This window comes from Macrobrachium nipponense, chromosome 12, assembly GCF_015104395.2.
Source record: "Macrobrachium nipponense isolate FS-2020 chromosome 12, ASM1510439v2, whole genome shotgun sequence".
NCBI classification, from domain to species: domain Eukaryota; kingdom Metazoa; phylum Arthropoda; class Malacostraca; order Decapoda; family Palaemonidae; genus Macrobrachium; species Macrobrachium nipponense.
Genome location: NC_087205.1, coordinates 19,401,860 through 19,417,573, shown reverse-complemented (window position 1 = coordinate 19,417,573; position 15,714 = coordinate 19,401,860). Strand labels below are relative to the sequence as shown.

The 15,714-nt window shown below is 46.0% G+C and overlaps 2 long non-coding RNA genes across 4 annotated transcripts in view; one reads left to right on the top strand and one right to left on the bottom strand.

The window, feature by feature from the left end:
* The window catches only part of LOC135224393 (uncharacterized), a 34,088-nt gene extending 19,919 nt beyond the window's left edge, over positions 1–14,169 (bottom strand). Inside the window, exon 1 of the long non-coding RNA XR_010316718.1 lies at positions 13,345–14,169. This is a non-coding gene — a long non-coding RNA (uncharacterized LOC135224393). The remainder of the gene's footprint in view (positions 1–13,344) is intronic.
* LOC135224392 (uncharacterized) overlaps positions 1–15,714 on the top strand; it is a 52,119-nt gene that overhangs the window by 33,037 nt on the left and 3,368 nt on the right. For all 3 annotated transcript variants that reach the window (XR_010316716.1, XR_010316715.1, XR_010316717.1), the window contains exon 4: positions 8,865–9,018. This is a non-coding gene — a long non-coding RNA (uncharacterized LOC135224392). The remainder of the gene's footprint in view (positions 1–8,864; positions 9,019–15,714) is intronic.

Genomic DNA, 15,714 nt, shown 5'->3' with positions numbered 1-15,714 from the left:
TCCTTTCTCCCTCCAGCTCAGCTCCCTCGTATGGCTCCTTCCCCTTCGGGGGAGGTTTCTCGCTCCCTCTCCTCCCTTGATCATTCGAGTGTAGAGGAGGGGGCGAGATACTCCGACATCCAGTTGTATCTGGGTCCTCCGTTCACTCGGGCTGGGAACTATTCCCCCCCAGGCAAGGGGGGACTCCCCCACTGATCTACCAGACTTTTCCTCCCTCAGACTTGCTGACCATGGGCGACGATCTCGGTAGGGCTTGGTACTCGCTGGGGCTGCAAGTCTATCTTTCATAGACTTGTGTCCTGGCTTGCTTATTTCTTCTTTTGTTATGTATATCCTCCTTGCCATTTTCTGCCAGAACAAACCAGTCTCATCACAGTTGAAAACTTAGTTGTTCCGATATGGTATACAAACCCTCGGTCCTTTACAATAGGAAGGTACTTAGTGGCAGCTGAACCAGTCGTAAGCTTTTTGAACAAGGGGTTCGGTAGTTAACTACTTGTCCGGCAGTTAGCGGTACACTCGACTGCGAGGCAAGGAGCCACTTTGCTTTCGGCCGCGCTCATGGATGGACGTGCTGCTCTTCGTCTCTCTGCCCGCTTCTGTCGTATGCTTTGTTTTCTTCACTGCGTGAAGACTTTCTCACTTTTTCTTTTACTTGTGTGTGTTGCAAGTACAAAAGTAAGTGCGTGTCTGTTTTACTTTTCATTTTTATTATGGAAATGACTCAACAAGAGCCGAAGAAGCCCCCCCCATCAACCGTAGACTATGCTTGGGTATGGGGGGCCGTAAGTGTGGGGCTTTCCGCTCTTCTGTGGAGGTAGATCCTCATGACTTTTGTGCTCGGTGTCGAGGGCATGAATGCTCTCGCGCCGAGACTTGTGATATGTGTATCTTTTGGTCGGAGGCGCAGTGGGAGCACTACGGGGGGAGGAAGAAGCTGCGGAGGCTGGCTAAGGAGTCATCAGAGGATCCCCGGCTACGCCCTTGGTCACTGATTTGTCTTCCTCCTTTCTCCCTCCAGCTCAGCTCCCTCGTATGGCTCCTTCCCCTTCGGGGGAGGTTTCTCGCTCCCTCTCCTCCCTTGATCATTCGAGTGTAGAGGAGGGGGCGAGATACTCCGACATCCAGTTGTACTCTGGGTCCTCCGTTCACTCGGGCTGGGAACTATTCCCCCCCAGGCAAGGGGGGACTCCCCCACTGATCTACCAGACTTTTCCTCCCTCAGACTTGCTGACCATGGGCGACGATCTCGGTAGGGCTTGGTACTCGCTGGGGCTGCAAGGGACACCGATGGTCCAGGGGCTGCTTAGTCATCTGGCGCGAGGGGCTACACCGGTTACACACGGGCCTACTACCACGACGGTATCCATGCCAGGCTACGCTGCTCCGCCTCACCTGGTGTATACGCAGCACGTAGCCACGGTTACCCTGACAGCCGCTATGCAGGCTCCGCTGCCGGAGGTTTCCTTGCCTGTTGCTACACTGCCTCCTGGTTTCCCCGCTCCTGCCGAAGCTCCGGACTTCCGGTGTCCCAAGAGCTCACCGCTAGACCTACCTCCCGTGCAGAGGATGCTGCCGGTTCCTGCCCCGCCGCCTGTTTCTGATTTCGTTGCTGCTCCAGCCTTGGTACCAGTTCCTGCCGCCGTCTAGTGCAGTTGGGCCCTGTTGCTTCGGCAACTGCCCCAGCTCCATCCTGGATGGAAGACCTGACAGTGGTGCTGAGGAAGCTGACGAAGAGGAAGAGGAAGAGGAAGAAGGTGTCGTCTTCGTCTTCATCGTCTCCTTTGTCGTCGTCACCTGCCGCCGCTCCCCCTTCAACTTCTAAGGCCCCCAAGCTGAAGAAGAAGGCTGCCTCTTCCCCCCTAAGAAGTTTCGTGCCGAGACTTCTAAGGGCCCGTCCCGCTCTGGTGGGACGGTTGGGACTTCTGTCGGTCCTCCTGTTCCTTCGGGAACGGGGCCCGTCTCCTCTTCCTCAAGGAAGAAGACGGGGACCAGAGGAGTGTCGGCTATCACCGGCACTTCCTCACCTGGCGCCAGAGGTTCTGCCTCGATGGCAGGTACCGTCTCGGCCTCTCGTTCGCTCACCTGCGAGTGACTGGACAGTCAAGACCCAGGCATCCGGGACGGAAGACCGGAGGGAGTCGCTTGGGCGACTCTCACCAGACCAGCGATTGCTCTCGTGGCGACACGCTGGTACCCAGGGTTGACGCGACGGTCCCAGACCGCTCGCTGGCTGAGGCAAGGAAGCGGTCCCCTCAGTCGCCTGAACCAGCTTCGGCTGGTCCAGGCGGCGTGACACGCCGTGAGGATAGGCCTCGCTCCCACCGACCGCCGCTCCTACCAGGACTGGGCGGAGAGGGGAACCAGCAGCAGTTCTTCTGACGCTCGGGCCCAACAGGGGGGGGGGGGGGGGAGGTGGGGGGGGGGGGGGGGGGGGGGGGAGCGTCAGGTCTGCCTCTCCGATCCCTTCAACTTCCTCGGGCTTTACCGGGAAGAGCGAGGTGATCAGGAGCGATCGTGATCCCGCCACGACGCCCTACGAACCTGGCACAGTCCTCGGACCAACCAGGTCGTACACGCAAGTGGTAGGAGGAGACCAGGAGGGGTCTGTCGTGGTTCCTCCTGTGGAAGGAGGGGGTTCTTGGGAGGCATTCTCGTTGGAAGGGCTTGACGTTCCATCTCCACAGGATGCAGTCACTCCCGAGATCCAGAGGTCGTTCGCGGAGGTAATTGCGTTGATCTGTCAGCACAACGACCTCAGAGAAGGATCGCTGCTCCCACCTACCGAACCCACATCGGGCTTGGAGGCGTTCTAGGTACCTAAGAAGGAACCCAGGACGGCGGTGGGTCTGCCGTGATCAGCTTTGGCTGACAGCCTGCTGGGCCAGATGGACGCTCTCGTCTCCAGACAGGAGGGTTCACTTCAGTCCAGTAGGTCCGCTAAGCTCCTTCCTCCACCTCTACCGCGACAGAGGCACTTTTACGTGCCTTCGGAGGACCCTCTTGCCGCCCAAACAGGTTAACCCAGAGCTAGCCAGGCTAATTCCAGGGGTGTCTCTGCCGCAGCTCCTGTCGGAGAACCTCTGGTTCTCGCAGCAGGAGGCACTTGCCTTGGAGTCTACCGCAATGGCAGCCTTCCAAGCAGTCTCATGGCTTGACGTGTGGTCCCTCACCCTCACGGTGTTGAAAACCGCGGCCTCCTTAGGGAACATCACTCCTGAAGGGGACCCGGCTTTCATGAGACTGTGCCAGTCTGGGGGTAGGGCTATCGCCTACCTGGCCCACCAGACGGCCAACCTGTTGGCCAACCTGGTTCTCCAGCGTAGAGACGCTGTTCTCACCTGAGTGACCAGGGCAGCCGGACGTGAGGCGGCTCTGGGTCTTCGCAACGGACTGGTGCGGAGCTCCTCCTCTCTCTTCCCAGGAGAGATGGTGGACGCTGCGGTGGAAAGACGGCACATTGACGACAGTGACTGTCAAGTACACCAGGCAGTCTCAAAGGCGTCTGGGCAACCTAGAGTTACTGCGGCCAAGCCTAAGGGTTTGGTTAGCGCTTACTCTGCGCGGCCAAGACTATCGTATCGTCGAAGCCCAAAGGAAAGGCTCTGCCTTCAACTTCTTCTAGGGGCGACCGTCACCAGCCCTCCTTCTCACGAGGGGGGGCAGGTAAGAAGTTGAAGAGAAGTGGGAAACGCTAGGGACGGCGTTCCCCCTCACCTGCTGCCGGAAGTAGGGGGGGTTGCCTGGCGAGCCATTGGGCAACATGGCAGCGCTACAGTGCAGAGACCTGGATAGTAAACATCCTTCGGGAGGGATATTTACTACCCTTCGAGTCTCGGCCACCCCTCACCTCCAACCCGGTCCATCTCCAAACTACGTTCCTGGCTCGACCAAGGACGTGATGCTTCGGCAGGGAGTAGAAGCCATGCTGAGCAAACGAGCTGTGGAGATCGTTCAGGATCAGTCGCCAGGCTTCTACAGCCACCTCTTCCTTGTGGAGAAGTCTACCGGGGGCTGGCGCCCGGTGATAGATCTCTCTCTCTTGAACCGATTCATTCGCCAGACTCGGTTCACGATGGAAACAGCACGGTCGGTGCTCAATTCCATCAGGGAGAACGACTTCATGCTTTCTGTAGATTTGAAGGACGCGTATTTCCAGATACCCGTCCATCAATCCTCCAGGAAGTACCTCCGCTTCATCCTTGACGGGACGGTGTACCAGTTCAGGGCACTTTGTTTCGGTCTCTCAACCGCCCCACAGGTGTTCACGCGAGTGTTCACGCTGGTGTATGCTTGGGCCCACTCGGTAGGGTTACGTCTCTTGAGGTATCTCGACGATTGGTTAGTCCTGGCGAGCTCCCGCTCGCAGTTGCTGCAGGACAGAGATCGACTCCTCGAATTCTGCCACGATCTGGGAATCGTGGTAAATCACGAGAAGTCAGAGCTCGAACCCAAGCAGAGGATGAAGTACCTGGGCATATTGATCGACATGGTTGCAGGGCGAGTCTTCCCCGCAGATTCGCGGATCAGCAGATTCAGGGAGGCAGTAAGACAGTTCTTGTCTCGACAGGAGCAACCAGCTCAGCAGTGGCAAGTCGTGATCGGCCACCTGTCGTCTCTCGAGAAGCTAGTCCCTCACGGGCGTCTTCACCTACGGGGTCTTCAGTGGAAACTAAAGGAGTGTTGGTCGCAGGCAAGGGACACCCCCTTCCTCCCCGTGTCTCTCACGGAGGAGGTGAGGCAGGACCTAGTCTGGTGGCTGGATGACAGGAACTTCGTAAGAGGAGTGCCTCTTCGCACTCTCCCCCCCGGAGATGCTTCTCTTCTCGGACGCATCGACCGAGGGATGGGGCGCAGACCTGGAGGAGTTGCTGACTGCAGGTGTGTGGGACCATCGCGACAAGCACCTTCACATCATCCTGGAGCTCAAGGCAGCGTTCCTCACTCTCCAAGAGTTCCGGGACCGTCTGGTGGGACACTCGGTGGTGTTGATGTGCGACAACACCACAGTAGTGGCATAGGTCAACAAGCAAGGGGGTCTAGTGTCCCTCCCGTTGCACCAGTTGACACTGCAGGTGCACGAGTGGGCCGCAGCACACTCAATAGAGTTGTCGGCTCGCTACATTCCAGGCAAGAGGAATGTGGTAGCCGACAAGCTCAGTCGTCAGGATCAGGTGATAGGAACCGAGTGGTCCCTTCACCCAGACGTGGCGGAAAGGCTGTTCAACCTGTGGGGGCATCCAGTCGTGGATCTGTTCGCCACCCGGCACAACAGAAAACTCCAGGTTTTCTACTCGATCGTGCTGGACCCATGGGCAGCCGCAGAGGACGCCCTTCAGCATCGGTGGGACAACCTCTTCATCTACGCCTTTCCCCCGTTATGTCTGATTCGCAAAGTGATCACCAAGGCGCTGATCACTGCGAACCTTCGGATGATCCTGGTGGCGCCCAAATGACCTCAAGCCATTTGGTATCCGGACCTGCTGGCTCTGCTTGCCAGAGAGCCAAGAGAGATTCCCCCCGGCACAACCTTCTGTGCCAGCCACATGTGGAACAGTAACACCGATCTGTCGAGTCCCTGTCTCTTCACGGCTGGCTTCTATCCACCATCTCTTGTGAGCGAGAGGCTTTTCTCGCAGCGCAGCGACAGAGATGGCCGGATACCTTAGACAGTCCTCTGTGGCTGTCTACCAGGGGAAGTGGTCCATCTTCTGTGGTTGGTGTCGTGGACGGGGTCTCTCCTCTTAGAGCTTCTCTTCAGCAGGTAGCGGATTTCCTCGTCTTTCTTCGCCGAGAAAAGCTCCTCTCCGTCTCCGCAATTAAAGGCTACAGAGACGCCCTGGCCTTAGTCCTTAAACTGCGAGGTGTGGACATATCCTCCTCTTTCGAGATCTCACTCCTGATGAAGAGCTTCGAGAGGTCTTGCCACCCAGGGAACTCGGGCCCTCGCGGTGGGATGTGACTCTCATCCTTAGGAGTTTGACTCGCAGACCCTTCGAGCCACTCAGAGAGTCGTCAAGACAGGGATCTGACCCTCAAGACTCTTCTTGCTGGCCCTGGCATTGGCAAAGAGAATAGGCGAACTTCATGGTCTTTCCTTCAATGTTAAGCATTCCAGGGGATGGGGATCCGTGACGCTCAATTTCATTCCAAACTTCATAGTGAAGACTCAGAATCCTTCGGTCCCTGACGACCGGTTCAAGTCCTTCACGATCCCCTCCCTGAAGGATTTCATGGATAATGATGCGGATGAGATGCTGCTTAGTCCTGTGGGGGCGCTACAGCGCTATCTGAAGAGAACTCGGCACCTCAGGCCTGAGTGTCGACGCCTCTTCATTAGCACCGGGGTTACCAAGAAAGGTTTCCAAGAACACACTTTCTTTCTGGCTGCATGAGGTGATCAGGAGGGCTTACGAGACAGCTGACAGTGACTACACCCGTACCCTTCATCCGAGAACCCACGAAGTCAGAGGTATTGGTCCAACCCTTGCGTTCCGCAAGAACTTCTCCCTGGCACAGGTACTGAAGGCAGGGATTTGTGCCAACCAGACCACCTTCACTTCCTTTTACCTTCGGGATATCACCCACAGGTCCTTGGACACCTTTTCCTTGGGACCCGTGGTGGCTGCTCAACAAGTTGTATAGTCTACCCAGCACCCGAGCGGACAAAACAGCATCGCATCCTTGTGTGACTGTATGCGTGGACGAGTGAAAGAGTGTGTGACTGGCTTCTCTTCCTCCTTCATTCTTCCCTCTACCTGTGGGCAGAGGGCCACGGTCGTCACTACGCTGAACAGGAGGCCGATGCAGGTAAGCTACACAACCGAGCCCCATTCTATCCCTTTCAGTAGGGATAGAAGTGTTTATCCACCACTCCCTAAGGGGGGGGGGGGGGGAGTGGAAGCCAACAAGAGACAAACCCATTACTTTACTTTGGCTCTTGAAGTAGGAACTAGTTCTTGCTTTTGCTAATTATAAGAGGTACGCTTGCCTCCCCCTTATAATTTGGTCCAGAAGTCTAACCTCTGATCCTGCGGTGCACACCCCGATCAGCTGGGCAGAGGCTAGGATCCCTCCCTCTGCTCTTACGACCAGGGAGGGAATCCAAGGTAGGACGAACACCAGTCTTCCATAAGACTCAGATTTCACCCACCAATAAGTGAGTCTTCCTATTGTAAAGGACCGAGGGTTTGTATACCGTATCAGAACAAATAACAATGTCGAAAATTGTATTTTTCCTAACTATACAAACCTGAGGTCCTTTACATATAGTCCCACCTCATGCCACCCCTCACTCTGCATTTCCTGGGTCTCAAGCAAATTGACTCCTCGCCTCGCAGTCGAGCGTACCGCTAACTGCCGGACAAGTAGTTAACTACCGAACCCCTTGTTTGAAAAGCTTACGACCGGTTCAGCTGCCGCTAAGTACCTTCCTATTGTAAAGGACCTCAGGTTTGTAGTTAGGAAAAATACAATTTTCGACAAATTATTTTGGACAAGTGGGAGGCAAGATATGATCTGTTTACATAATCCTCGGCAGCCTTAATGTTGGCATATCTACTCATTGTTTGCAGGAAGTTCACGTATTCACAGTACGTATTTTTCTATGAGAAATATCCACAAATTATGGTATTTTCATACTAATTTCAAGATGAAATACACTTTGTGGTAAAAATTAAAAAGCCATGTATAAGTATTTTTATAGGGGTTTTAGGTATTTGCAGATTCTAGCTATTAGCCGGAGGGTGTGGAATGCATCCTCTCTAATAAAGGGTCCACTGTAGTTGTTTTCAAGTTAAGGTTACCCTGTTATTCCTTTAATTTTATCTTCCTTCATCATCTTTTTCTCTTGCTCTCAACTTGGTTACAGCATCTGTTGTATGAAGTATGCCTTGATTGATTTAACACTAATTTTCTTGTGTTTCTAGCTACATGTGTACATTTAATTTTTCAGCTTTTTCACCTTATTGGTTTCTCTAGGGTTTATAGTTATTTTTTATATCATAAAACCATCACTTTTACATAGCATATTCGTCTGTGTGAAATATCACACACTCCATGGTACATGGTGCTTGAGCATACAGTTCCCTGCAGTCCCCCAGTGACGAACTTCATCACAGCTTTGTTTTCTCCATAGTGTTTAATTGCTTTTTTGGCTCTTAATTCATTCACTGATCATTTTTCGTAACCTGTGATAGGACCATCCCACAGTTTGTACCACGAGAAATAGAAGTGGTATAGTAAATTTGGTAGGATGAAAGACAGTATACACATTTATGAACAGCTGGGACAAGATCACACTGATTCCATGAAAAGTCCTGCTGTTCATGCAGGTAGCAGCAGCTATTCAGACTGTAAAATTGTGGGACTGCATTATAAAAAAAAAACTTTTGAAGCATGTTATGGTTTTTTCATTGAGTAAAGCATATATATATGCACCAAAATGTTTATCGATTGTTTGGAAGAGTAAGCTTGTATTGAAAAATAAATGTTAAAACTGAATTTGAAGTTTAGTCATTTAGGTAAAATTCAGTATTGGTTTTACTCTATATTTCTACCAACTTGGTTCCTACACACCAATTTAGGTGTTGTCTTTAGTAATCTGTGTAGTATAATTTCTTTGATTATGCAGGTTGACTTCCTTTCATGTTGTTTCCACCATTCCAAGTAATGTGGGTTTGGAATAGTTAATCTTATATTTACTGGCATTAGTTACAATTTAAACCACATGGTAATTTATTAGTTACATTTTAAATATTTGTCTCAAAGCTACAGCAGTTAGTTTGAACCACTAAAGTATATCTAAACAAGTAGATTATTGTCCTTCTATAGAGTTGTGTTAACACATGCATTTATATTTTCAGCCTACGAGTACACCACCTCTGATCATTCAGCAATAACCCTAGAGTTTTTTTATCAGAAGACGGGAAAAGAAACCCTTGTACGAGCTACAACACCTCTGCTCATTTGGCAATGACCCTGAGTTTTCTCCTGAAGATGGAAAAAGAAACCCACAAGGTTACTGAGTATAACTTGTTTAGTTGTATTTACATAGTAGTTTTACTCTAGTACTTTCAGGTACTACCTGTGGCCCCTTTTCAAGAGATGTGAAAGTGATCAAACTGGGTCAAGGTCCAGCACTCTTCTGGAACTACTTGTGCTGTCATTTATATGATGTTTGTCCTAGTTTCCAGTTGTTAGAATTGAAACTAGGACAACCATTATATAAATGACAGTGCAACTAGTAGTAGTTCCAGAAGACTGCTGGGCCTTGACCCAGTTTGATCACTTTCACATCTCTTGAAAAAGGCCCACAGTTACGGCCTGAAAGTACAGTTGTACCTCGAGATACGAAAGGCTCGACTTACGAAAAACTCGAGATACGAAAGCTAACACGAAAAATTTAACGGCTCTACATATGAAAAGTTTTCAAGATACGAAAGGTTTCTGTAAAGTCCGAGATTTGCCCGAACCACCGATAAGAACTTTGAAACTCACGCGCCGCCAACTGAGTAGAATCGCCACCATCCTCCTGCTCTCCCATTCGTTCCTGATGCTAGTCACCGCCATGAGATCCTTCTCTCCTATTGGTCAGCATCCCTCCCATGATGCATCTACGTAGCGGCGTGCTTCTTCGGCCACTGCACGGCATCATCTGTATCGTATGCACGCGGTATTCGCTCGGTCTAAAGATTTCGTTTATTAACGTAAATTTGTTAGTGATTTTGTTGCAGTATACGTACTTTATCGTGTTGTGTGAAAACTTTACTCTACTTATACGTAAATTACATACAGTATAACGTAGTCATGGGTCCCAAGAAAGTTGAAATTCACGGAAAGAAGCGAATGCTCTCTTTGGAGACAAAGATGGAGATTATCAGGAAGTATGAAGCTGGTATGAGATTGAGTGTGATCGCCAAGGAATACGGCTGAAATCCATCAACAACAGGCACCATCCTTAAGCAGAAGGATGTCATCAAAGCAGCTACACCTTCCAAGGGCATCACTATTTTGTCCAGCAAGAGGACCCACGTGCACGACGAGATGGAACAGCTGCTTCTTGTCTGGATAAAAGACAAAGAAATTGCTGGCGATGCGATAACGGAGACGGCAATCTGCCACAAGGGCAGCGCTATTTTTGGCAATTTGATTGCCCAGGCGGAAGACGACGGAGGAGAAGGGACATCAACGCCAACCCCAGAGTTCAAGGCTTCGCATGGGTGGTTTGAGAAATTAGTGTCTTACAGTCAATTAAGAATAGTTACATCAAATGGTATGCAAGTAATTACCCTTGCCATATCACTGTTTTAGTAATTTGTTGGCAAAAGCAGTTATGGAACTAAATTAATTTCTTTCCTCCAAGATGATATACAGTTTCCTTACCAATAACTATTTTCGGTGCAAGTCACTTTCTTGTTTCTCATACCAACTACATAGTACTATATATCTTACAATCATGAGGGATCCAAAACCAAGAGAGTGAATTGCACTAACTGCATTGTCAAAATTTCTAAAGTCACAAGATGAGGAATTGGAAAAACACAGTAATTATTTATGGGATCTTATAATGCACTAAGCTTACAGAGCAATTACAGATATGTATATACTATAAACTAGCCTCCCATAAGATAACCTTGGCAATTGGATCCTACCTCACTAAGGGGTCTTGGCCACACTGAGCTAAACTGACGCTACACAGTGCTAACCTTAAATAGGGAGCCATCACTCCTGGGCACCCCAACTTAGCCTAATAAAGAGTGCCCTAATCATATTGTGGAATACTGGAATGCATCCAAACCACTCTACGTTGCCAGTCCATAAGCTAACCAGAAAGAAATGGGGGATTGGCCCCTGCTGATCTCCTGATCTGACAAGCTTGACCAAGAACATTTTATTTTACAGTGAATAAAGCAATGCACTATAAACTATTCTATGACACTGAGACTGAACTGGAAAGAGGGCCTACCCTGGCCCTGGGAAGTGGACAGTTGTGATTCACCAGATGGTGGTCACTGCACTATGCTTTAGAATTTTGGTTGCAGATTTAGCTCGGCCTACTTTAGTAGTTCCCATGCGAGATGATTGAACCAGTTCATTTGTCTTGTGATAATGCAAGTCCATGACTTTCTGCCTAAAATCACATGGTTTAAGATTAAGAAGGTGAAGCACAGTACAACTGAATATCATTATAAGTGGTGACTTCAATAGCCATAACTTCATTGGCATACTTGCCAATCAGAACTTTCACAATGCAGCCAATGTGTTGACAACAGCTATTTGGAAAATAGTGACTGAGAGAATTCACATAGTGTTATTGGTGTAAAAGCAAAATACCTATTCAGGGGCAGTCCAAGCCTTTAAGGGCCCTAAGCAGGCCTGGATTTTTGGGGCACCCTGATCAGCACCACCACCACAAGTGGTTAACTATTACTAGTGCCAACCATATAGGGGTAGCAAATTCACAATGCGGTTCAGTATTATTTGCATTTTTAAAATTTCAGAGTGGCATATTGTGCGACATATTGAACTTGTATTTGTAACAGAACAAATCAGCAGGCAAAAAACTACATTTACATTAAAACAATTGAGACACTTTAATTGCTTATATTAAAACAAAAAAGGAGCAGTTGTGCAAAACTGAAATTTCCCAGTACAAAAACCACATAACATGCTTGTATTACATAAAAAATAGCAGTTATAAAAATATATAAATTGTCTGAAAAAATATTTGAATATGCACATAATCAACAAATAAATTAACAATATAACAGTAATTGGGTTCAACAATTAAGATGAACAATTATATTTGAAAACTATGTACGAAAGTGGTAGGTGTGAAGATGAACCTTATCCTAAAATATACTAGTGTAGGCCTACTGAAGGGATTTACTTTTCACCTCTTCTCATTTTGTAATAAGTACAAGACACTGACTAGCAATGCTCTATTAAAATGGCTTTTCTGGAGGCAAGGTAATTTATAACCTCATAGTATGTGATCTCGCAGCCAGTTTTGTTGACACAAATACATAATTGTAAGTCCACTAAGTCTCTCCCGTCCCATTGTTGATCTAAAGTAGGTTTTAATCAATTAGAGTTTAGAAAAGCTGCGTTCTGCCGAGGCTATCCTGAGAGCTATCCAAAGATTTGAGTAAAACTCACAAATGTTATTTTGAGACAAGTAAGAAGCTCAAATGCAGTCATCTTTGCTTGTGGGGCTCGTGACTAAATATATTGGCCAACTGGATAACTTTTAATATTTACTTTTGTATTTTATTTTTTCCTTTTCTACTTTTAATTAATTTAACATTTTCCAAGCAATTTTGGGGAGGCCCTGCATGGTAGCATGGGGGTCCCAAGCAACAGCTTAGTTCACTTATGCCTTGGGCAGGCTCTGAACCTATTACATAAAACATGGAATAAAAAAATTCCATGCCTTATAGCTGATAGCTTGAGCCTCTTACAAGTATCGGATGGGTGACTGACTATTCGCTTCAAATTTCAATTGAAAAAGCCAAAATTCTTGCCACTCATATTGAGGCCAACAATAAAAATCACAAAATTTACCACAATTGAAGCCCCAGTGATATCAAATTCCATTTCATGTGAAATTGACAATGTATAACGCTTTCGGCTTAAGACATTCTGAAGTTACAATACTTTTCAATTATAGTCATCAGAAATTATTTCCAGGTTTACAACATGTTCCAGGGTTATGACGCTAATTCGACGGAAGAATTGTGACTCCAAAATAGTAAAATAATTATTTGTTTTTTTTTTTATGAAAAACACAATGAAATGCAATTTAGTAAATAGTTTTCAATACACCCAAAGCAATAATAGAAAGTTTTGCTTAGGATTTTCGACAATGTTCCAGCTTATGACGATTTTCTGACAAACAGAAGCCCCGTCATAAGACTGCCTGTACTGACATTTGTATAACTGTTTTTGTCAGTGTAATTCTTTACTGTATTTAGTATTCCCTTCTTTAAAACCCCGTTCCCAACTTGGGTAACCTTAGTGTTGGCTGGCCTAGCCAATAAGGAGGGGGGTAGGGCTAGGTTAGGAGGATTGGGGGAACAAAAACTTGAAGTCTTACACATAGACATGGGTCTCAGTCCATAAAACAAAACATAAGCTAGTGCACAAAATGTGGGAGAAAAAAATATTGGTAATTTTATTCAACATTTACACAGGCAAGGACGCTATCATAGGTACTACACTTTCCATAGAAAAGGAAAAGGACTAGCCTAGTTCCACTACCGCAAAGGAAATTTTGAAAACTAGGTAACAAGAAATAAAGGGGAATATTTTGACAATGGGTTGCAACCGACTTGCTTAACTCACCATGGAATATATGTCGAGGACATTGTGCCATTTGAGGTTCACTTCCACAAACCTAGTTTCACAGAGCTGACACCTACGAGAATCTGTCATGAAAACTGTCGAACAAAATGAAAATATTTTTTAGAAAACAGTACGTGGCAACGTACCTTTTTATGGTCAACTAAAAACCTACTTTATTTTTCTTTGCAACAAAGAAAATCTATTACGCCACATATTTATGAATATAAATTATCTGCCTACATTAATATTACTATTTATGAATAAAATTATCAAATCAATGCCAAAACTACGAATTACTAAAGGTTTTTATTATTCGAAATCTGGCAATGCACACAAGGTCGCAGACGATTTTTTAAAAATCAGATTCACATACAGTTTTTCTCAGAAGTTTTTTTTTTTTTTCTTTTAATTCAGTGATCAATTATGCATGCAGACTGCAGAGTCTTAAACTAATAATGTACCTGTGGATAATGCGCCTTGCATTACACTAAAATTAGTCAGATATATGGAAAAACAATCAAAAGATAGACCACCTGGCCTCAAAAATAAACTAAAATATTTTTTTTATCTTACATGTGATAAATTTGTGCATCTGTAATGAGGTATAAATCAATTTTACGCAAGTTGAAGGTTTCAGTAAGAACTTGCATCCTTTAATTTGGCAATGCTTTAAAAGATGATGTTTCGTGTGATGTAGAGAATGATTGGCTTACAAGTGAAGAACTTAGAGCATTCACAGTAGCTATGTCACGACAGGTAATGCAATCAATCCAGTCCTTACCCTGATAAAAGAAGGTTGAGCCTTCGACTGGCATATCCAGCGTGGCTTATAAAACATGCATAATGATAGTTACAACAACCATTATTAATCTAGTGACGAATGAGTAAGCAAGTTCAGTATATATATGAAAAATAGACCAATAGCCTTATCCTTTGCTTTCAGCCTCGAAAGAAATTATCGAAAGACATGTTGATACTTACATGCGACAGGTATTAATAATGCATATCATTTATGGGAAAGCTCACGTTAGCACAGGGTAGTCGATGCAGAATCGATCACTGCTCAACGGACAAAGAACAATGGGAAAAAATAATTTTCATTCATTATTAGGCTTTCCTTTCTCGTTCCTTTACCAAGACATGATTACTTTTATGTTGACCACGAGTGGAAAGATTAATCAGTGATATTATATTATAATAATAATAGTAGAATTATTATTAAACGTTTCTCAAATAAGAACAAAATTATAGCTCTTTCAGTGAGAGACCATATTGCCAAAGACGTGCGCCTCTCTCTCTCTCTCTCTCTCTCTCTCTCTCTCTCGTCTTGTTTTTGTTTATCAAGCACCATCGACTACGACTAATCATCAAATCTATGCCAAAAGTACGAATAAGTAAGGTTTTCATTCATCAAAACCTGGCAGTGCACATAAGGTCGTTTCTACACGCGAAAAGAAATAGAAAAAATCATGTTACGACAAACTCACCTTTACTTACATTTTATGAGCCTCAAATTCAGACTAGCTTCTCCCCACAGCCAGATTTACGCAGATAACTTACAGTCATCTAAAAAATTACATTATATTAAAAGATTAATCACTACTATATAATATTGCCACAGTTGAAGGGACACTAATTCAGAAGTTATTGTTGTACATACCTGCAATTTATTTCCCCACGTCTACTGATTTTGTTAAATCGCTAAGCTAAATACAACTCCTGATGAGCAAAAAAATTATTTTAGTCCCACTAAGCAATACATATGAAATAAATATTGCAAAATAATTCACTTTACTTTAAACTAGAAACAGATTGCATGCTAGAGCACAGTTTTCATCCGCGGTATTAGCTGACGACATAAATAAAGAAAACCATTTAAAACCTGTGATTAATGACAGCTAGGTAGTCCCTCCCCTCCTTGCTTGAAACATGATGTAAAATGATAAGCTTTTGTGACTATTGTGATGAATTATAATGAACAATTCTTTCTTTCGTGGTGATGGAAACGCCACCATTCCTGATTATGACGTCATCATTCCTAGTTTACATTAGTGGTAGGCAAGAACTAACATACGTGGTAGTCAAGACAAAGAAAGATTATACGATTATGGGAGGCATGAATTTTAAGCACTCTCACCTCTTGCCCGTCATAAACAGATAACTTCTTTATTTTTTTTATAAGGATTTACCTTTGGAATGAAATAAAATTATAGCCTCTCCAAAGGATTTCCCGACTTTCTCGCCACTATGACGTCATCTGGTACGTCTAAAACATGACTCGACTATGACGTTGGTAGAACAAAGGACTCTGAATAACAACATTACAATTTCATTGATTACAAAGTTGCTAAGTTTGTTGCGGATCAAAAC